Genomic DNA, 6,092 nt, shown 5'->3' on the forward strand with positions numbered 1-6,092 from the left:
AATCATCTTGCCTGCTGTACAAGTCACTAATCAGAATCCCTGTCCATATGGTTGACAAAATAATTGCATTATTGCGAAATTTACTCTCCTATAATTGAAACTGAAATAGTAGGACTAGTTCATAGTCATACTTCTATTGACAGTCAGGTGTGCACTCTTCGCCTATTAATCTGGTATTTGCACAAAATTAACACGTGCAATTGCAAGCAGCAGAGATTGTTCTAATTTCTAAACAAACTGGCAATGGATTGCAAAAAAGGACGTTGGACGAGCATATGCATAGATGCATACTCCTCAGGCATAAAACTATCAATCTGTCACCGAAGTAACACGAGATCAAATTAAGAACCTTGAAGCATAATCCTCAGGCGTCAACAATCAGTCCCGCCAGTGCGGATGCAACGTGGGTGCGGGGGGGCTTAAGTCCCCCCTACACCCACAAAACCCATGGATACCCTCGGAGCACCCCTTTGATTTTTTCACTATAAATGATAAACTAAATATCTGATGGCTAGAGATTGAAAAAACTATGCAATTGAGTTCCCCCAATTTTTTTTTCCTGGATCCACCCGCCAGCGCCTACAAAGGCGCGAACGCCGCCTTGGAGATGACATGCGTCTTCTTGCCGAGCCCGAACCCGATGATGTGGTTGATGTACACGTCGCCGTCCTTCACCGTCGCCGACGAGCCGATCCGGTGAGCCGGGCCGACGTACCGGCCGGTGACGGCGGCGGTCTCCCAGTCGTCGTCGCTCTCGACCAGCCGGCTCACCAGGCCGGCGGCGACCACAGCCTCGCCGGAGACAGCAGCGCCAGCCCGTCTCCGGCCTTCAGCGAGCCCTTCACCTCGACGACGCGCACGCTCCCCGTCTTCGGGTCGACCTTGAAGAGGTCGCCGCCGGAGGTGTGGATGACGAGGAGGTAGCCGCTGGGGTGGTAGACGATGCCGTTGAGGCCGACGAGGTTGTTGATCCACCCTGGCCTCTGGGAGAAGGTGGCGTTCTTGATGACGGACAGCGGCTCGCCTTCCGGGCTCACCTTCCAGATCTTGTTGCCCTTGGCGTCCGTCACGTACGCGTTCCCCTCGTCGTCGACGGCCACGTCGTCGGCGAGCGTTGAATCACCTACAAAATTAGACAACAATCTATTCATATTCTCGAACAGCAAGAACCCCCGGAATTTCTTGAATTTCAAATTGAATTTACTACTACAAACTAGGAAAATATAATGATCGTTGTAATTTGCTCAGAGGAGAGTAAATAAACAATAGATTGGTGGCTCCCTCTCGAGTGAACAATGCTCGAAATGGACACCTAGAAGCTACAAACCCATGGCGGCCATAGATGGCGCGGACACGCGGACGCACCTGGCCGATCGAGGCGGACGAGGAAGAGGCGGCGCTAGGAGCCGAGTGTAAGAAGTATAGATATATCAGTTAGAGATAAGAGTGAAAATTTGATGATTGCCTGATTTGCCTTATAAGGGTAGAACTTGGCAGTGGAGACGGTGGGCATTGTCCCGTGGAAATTTGATGATTTGCCGCTTTTTAGCGGCTGTGTACAGTAACATGTAAGTCAGCATGCCGAATTATCATATCTTATTTCTAAAGAGTGAAAAATCATCATCAAGATAACTTACTTCCTCCGTTTCACAATGTAAGTCATTCTATCATTTCCCACATTCATATTGATGTTAATAAATCTAGATAGATATATATATGTCTAGATTCATTAGCATCAATATGAATGGGGAATATGCTAGAATGACTTACATTGTGAAATGGAGGGAGTATCATGGAATCGCGCCTCTATTCTCGTGGTAAGAGGAGAAGCAATTCGCTACCAAGCCTCCTCTCCCAAGTACCTATCACTTATCACTCACTCGTTGTTTCATGTACATACTTCAGTCCTTAAGCACATGGCGTCCTCGTAGTCGTAAAGGTGAGTCGCAGGACCACAAAATGGATGCATCAGGCATGAGGTCAATCGGCAAGATTAACTTCGATGGTGACGGACAGAGAAAAAAATTCCGGTGTTCCTTACAACATGAGCGCCACATTGGTCAAGTGATTGGGGATGGCATGTCTTGACAGCGAAATAGAGTAGATGCCCAGACCGGCCTGTTGTTATCATCGTTTATGGATTTAATCTCCTTTTTTTTTTGTCTTTTGTTCTTATTGATTGCAGGATCAAATCAACTGGCACGCTCGCGAACCTAAAAGCAAGATTCTAGACCTGCACAGGAGTTAAACAGATTTTTCAGGCCAATACGTGTTTTTCGCATCAACACCTGTGTCATGAGATGAGGAGCAAAGGAGGCCTCGGACTTCCTAGAGACCAAGGGGAAGAGGCAGCCAACGCGCGTGCAGTTGGTGTTAGGCCAGGAAAAAAGCCACTTCTGGATTACTACTTGAGTGTGAACTCGCAGCTTCTCCTCACTGGTTTGTGGTTGATTTTAGTATGCGAACACGAGAGGACGGGGAGTCCGGAAGTGTTCAGTTCTGTCAGTAAAACTTTCGCTAGATGCAAACTGGAGTAGCCAAAGAGGGAAGTTGGTGTTTGGTGACGAAGGGAAGGAAAAGAAGCTTCTGACTTTAGTGGATCTAAATGGCAAATCATAGTTTGGGTTTTAGGCCTGAAAATATGCTGCTGCTCTTCATCATATCTCTCTTGTCCCAGAGAACCCAAACAGAAGTGCAACCAACCACCATATATTCATGGACGTTCCCTACAAATTAAATGCACATGCGCAGACCATGCAGCCACAGCGTATCTGTCCCCATGTCATATTGTACCTTCTCGTGGAACGCTTTTCACACTGTCAAATACCTGGGCCCCACCGCTCAGTTAAAAAAAAAAATACTGACACGATCACACGACGAGTCCACGGAGGAGGGAAAGGTAAAGATCGTGCGGCCAGGAGGAGGCCATCCATCACGCACCTGGTCCGTCGAGGCGGGTGAGGAAGAGGCGGCGCCACGAGGTGAGCTCGTACACGGCCACGGCGGAGTACCCGAACCGCGGTATCCGGTCGGCGTAGACGATGAGCAGCCGCCCCCTTGGCGCGTCGACGGTGAGACCCAGCGTGACCCTCCCGGCGACGTCGGGATCCGCTAGGACCACGCGCTCCTCCTCCTCCTCCTTCCCTTTCGTTTTGGTGCGGAGCTCGGACACGCCGGCGCCGAAGAAGTTGGACACGAGCAGGCGCTGCCCGTCGGCGTCCCACTAGGCGCACTCGTGGAGCCACCCGTTGCCCACGTAGGAGACCCCGCCGGCGGTGCCCTCCAGGACGGCGACCGCCGCGGCGGCCGCCAGTGCCACGAGGGCGAGCGCCGTCCCCACGCACCCCCGCTTTCTCCCGCCGCCGGCGCCGGCCGCCCTCGCCTCGGCGGCTCCCCCGGCACCGGCGCCGCAGCAGTCACCGCACATGGTGCAGGCAGCGATCGACGAGATTTGGGTAGCCACTGCAGTAGCGGCGACGAAGGGGAGGAGGATTTGGGCCAATCGGGGTGATCCGATTCGGTCAATTGTAGGGTGAGCGGGGCTTGGGTCTCCCTAGCACTATTAAAAACGTATAGTACTGATTTAATAAAATGGTGTGTTTTAGTGAGGTTTTTGGTGGCAGTTTGGCGACCGGCGCAGGCCGGGGGGAGCGGAATCTTTCAGTTTGTCCCCATCCATTCATCCAAATCCATCCATCCAACTCCAACGCTGGTTGATCTGCGCGAGTTTTACTGAAAATGCTTGTCGTCAGACGTCTAAGGAAGGAGAAAAAATCGGACACCTCAACCCAACAGAGTGGTAGTAGCGTAGGTGCATGACAAGTGCATGCAGCCAATGAAGCGTGCATGCAAGTCACATGGATTCAAAATTTAAATGATCTTTTCTCTTAAACTATTTATCGGAATTATGAACTAATTATACCATTGGATTTGTTATAATTAACTTTTTATAACAAGATCTCACATGAAAATATTCCGATGATTTTTATCACATAATGTTATTCCGATGTTTCAATAAGTATTTACTCATCTTTCACTGATTCAGATGTAATGTTGCATGTGGTCTTTTTATATGCTTCAGTAAATATATTTTGTGTTTCAAAAAATACAACTTGACGCTTCAAGAGTGATATAAAGTTTTAACAATATAAAGTATTTGCAAATATGTTGCATCATATATATTTTTATGTTTCCCTAGATAGGACATAATGTTTCATATAATGGTGGTTATTGTTGCAGCCAATAATTTTTATATAGTTATTGTTGCACGTGATCTATTTATATGTTTCAGCAAATAAATTTTTTATGTTTCAAAAATTACAGGTTAATGTTTCAAGAATGATATAAAATTTAACAAATCAATATTTGCAAATATGTTGCATCATATTTTTTTTATGTTTAAGTAGTTAGGACCTAATGTTTTATGTGACGGTGGTTATTGCTGCATTTAGTAATTTTTATAAGTTACATCTCTCTCTGAAACATTTTTTTAAAGCGAGTTGAGTTATCCGTACAAGTGATAAAACAATTTTATGGTGCAACAAAAGGTTGATTTTTCTAAAACACATATAAAATGGTGCATGGCATTATTTCGATGTTTCAATAAATATTTTTCTGACGTTTCACTAGTTTATTTGTGAATGTTGCACACGGTATTATTGGATGTTTCAGTCTGTATTTTCTAATGTTTCACTAATTCATTTATAAATGTTGCACGTGTTGCTTGGGATGTTGCAGTGAATATTTTCTAATGTTTCAATAATTATAACTTGCTGTTTCACGTATAATATATAAATGTTTCAATTAGTAATATAATCATATTTATAAATTTTATTAGAAATATAGCCAAGTGAGATCTTATTGTAAAGATTTAATTGTAACGAACACAATGGTAAAATTGGATGGTAGATCCAATAAGTAATTTAGAAGGGAAAATAGTTTAAATGTTTATTGGTATGGAAGATGAAGAGAGACTACATGTATGCATGCACGAGAGTAGGGTATAGGCTTGCAGCATATCAGCTTAACTACAATGTTTTTTTTTCATGCAGTTAAATATGTGGGTGAACAATGTCCGAGTTCGATCTTTTGCTAAATATCGGACGTCCGATGTGTAGCAACCTCCCAGTTTTACGGGGTAAGTTTGGGTGCAGATGGGGCAGGAACGCGCTGCGTGCTGCGACCGCGAGTGGTGGCGATCCGGCCAATGCATGGAGTCGACGGCTTTTGGCAAGGCTGGCGAGTGGCTGGCTTTGGAGGAAAGCACCGGAAATCAGAGCATTTGGTGCGACTTTTTGCCTCGTCTTTTGCTTTTGGGGGGTCACGGCTCACGGGTCTGGGTGACCGGTGTACCGAAAAGTTGAATGTTTTTGCAGTGTAACCCTCTTAAGTACGAGAAATCAGGTAGGACTCCATAGAGAGGACTCAACGAGAGTGCTTCTGCGTCAGATCGCTTAAAGTGTGCTTAGCTTATATTGTTTGACGGGATCAGGTGTGTTTAACTAATGCTTACTATGAGCCTACGAGGAGAGAAATTTTTTCGTTTTTAATTTTTTTAAAAATATTTACAGAAATAATCTATCGGTGAAAAGATTTACAAAAATAGATCCTGTCGCCCTAGTGGAGGGCGGCAAGCTGACATGGCAGGCGGCGGCGCGACGGCGCCGTGTGTGTATTTTTGCACTTAGGTCCTTGCCGCCGTGTGCCCCACCAATCAGTTAAAATCCTCACTAGCTCATTCGGCTGGATTAATATCGGTGTCCTTATCATCTGACGAATCATCTTCCTCTACACGCTTGTTAGAATCCTCTCTCTCCATTTCATCCACAATGGCACCGACAGTCTCCTCCTGGTCAGCCACTCCACCGGGTTGAATGCCCACTGGTGCTACTACGCCACCTTCCTCTAGTGCGTTGACCTCTTCCACGGAAGTCTCATTCACTTCAGCACTTGTTCCCTCGCCATCATCCATGTTCATCTGTACAGTCGGATCCTGCGGGTGAACATACGGAACCATACCTAGAGGCCACCCGTGTTGTAATGCATTCTCCACATACCATCTCCACATTTGAGAGTGAAAGTGTCAATTAGGC

At 46.3% G+C, this 6,092-nt stretch overlaps 1 pseudogene; it reads right to left on the reverse strand.

Annotated features, from left to right (window-relative positions):
* Positions 1-249: 249 nt before the first annotated feature.
* On the reverse strand, positions 250-3,427 carry LOC127785624 (uncharacterized; annotated as a pseudogene).
* Between the last annotated feature and the right edge of the window lie 2,665 nt (positions 3,428-6,092).

Source organism: Oryza glaberrima, chromosome 10, assembly GCF_000147395.1.
Source record: "Oryza glaberrima chromosome 10, OglaRS2, whole genome shotgun sequence".
NCBI lineage: Eukaryota > Viridiplantae > Streptophyta > Magnoliopsida > Poales > Poaceae > Oryza > Oryza glaberrima.